General features: G+C 38.9%; 1 long non-coding RNA gene across 2 annotated transcripts in view; it reads left to right on the top strand.

The window, feature by feature from the left end:
• The first annotated feature begins 68 nt into the window (after positions 1-68).
• LOC118477758 overlaps positions 69-1,351 on the top strand; it is a 42,901-nt gene continuing 41,618 nt past the window's right edge. Inside the window, exons 1-2 of one of the 2 annotated variants that reach the window (XR_004858591.1) lie at positions 69-369; positions 1,062-1,257. This is a non-coding gene — a long non-coding RNA (uncharacterized LOC118477758). Of the gene's footprint in view, positions 1,258-1,351 lie in introns of both variants that reach the window. The other variant, XR_004858590.1, reaches the window with a different exon arrangement.

The following is a 1,351-nucleotide window of genomic DNA, read 5'->3' as shown; positions in this document are numbered from 1 at the left end:
CACACACCCTGGTCTCCTTAGCAAAAAAACAACCGCTCTGTTGTCAGCTGCAGTTATGTGACGCGAACACTATCGGGACGGTCACAGGCCGCGCGTGTCGCTCTGTCTGCCCGCCACTACCAGAGGACGCCAGACGACCGTTTCCCGCGCTCTCCCATTCAGCCCCGGATACAACAACACATTCCCGCCACAAGGGGAAGTCATTTCACGGGGGATAACTCTGCATAACGACTTCGCTTTGCCCGGTTCCTGATGGAGAGTTATTGTTCTGGGATTACTTTGATGGTCATTACACGCTGCCATTTTCCAGACACAAGTGTTAGATATTGCTGGACCTAATAAAGCGGGAAGCTACACGTGCATACTACGGTCTGCTAAGAGATAGTTTAGTTTTACATCTCTGCTTAGTTATAATTTAGGTTCAGTTAAAAACTATCAGATTAATTTTCAGGGTAGGTTGACTTAATGCTAATCTATAGTTAAATTGCGTTGTCTGCCCAGGTTCAGCTTAGTTTAGTTGTTTGAATACTCGTAATTTCAATTATCTGTCTACTTGGTACTAATCGAATTCAGTAGTCAGCTTTGTTTTTGCTTACTTAAAAAAACAACAACTTGTTTTCTTCGTTTTAGTTGAATTTAGATGTCTGCTCGCGCATGACAATCCTTACCACAAAAGAGGAAATAATGATCTTGTTTTAGGTGAACAGTATTGTCAGGAATTATCCACACAAGTTATGACAAAATGAAAGAAGAATTACCCCAAACTGCTTGTAACCAATTAATGTTTTAGAACTACATGTAAATATATTTTTTTTAATCTAAAAAAGGCTACTCAGATTAATGAAGAGAAATAATTTTGCTCAGACAAATAGATTATGAGGCTAAACGTTTGGGATAGTATCCATAAGACGGGTACCTCTGGAATTTTAGAATTTGCTGAATTTGTGCGACTTTTTTTCATTCTAAGTTAAGGTCAAGCCTCGAAAATCGATCTCTTTGGATATTTTCCCTTTTCCATTAAGCTTACTTGGGGTGTCGCATACGGGATCTGTCTTCCACAGGAAGTAGTACTCCAGGGGCAGACACGTTTTGTTCCAATACAGAATAGGCTCAGATAAATTGTACAACACGTTTTACGTGTTTTGGGATTTAGCTAGTTACCTTTATTTAGGACTGTTCGGATTGGTTGCAACAAGGACTTATTACTCTTTCATGGATGTGTGCTTCTAAAATTGAGGAACTCACAGAAACAATAAGGTACAATATTATATTCAACTGATTAGATCTATCTATCTGTCTATCTATCTATCTATCTATCTATCTATCTATCTATCTATCTATCTATCTATCT

Source organism: Aplysia californica, unplaced genomic scaffold (assembly GCF_000002075.1).
Source record: "Aplysia californica isolate F4 #8 unplaced genomic scaffold, AplCal3.0 scaffold00206, whole genome shotgun sequence".
Taxonomy (NCBI): Eukaryota; Metazoa; Mollusca; class Gastropoda; order Aplysiida; family Aplysiidae; genus Aplysia; species Aplysia californica.
This window is presented reverse-complemented; position numbering and strand designations above follow the sequence as displayed.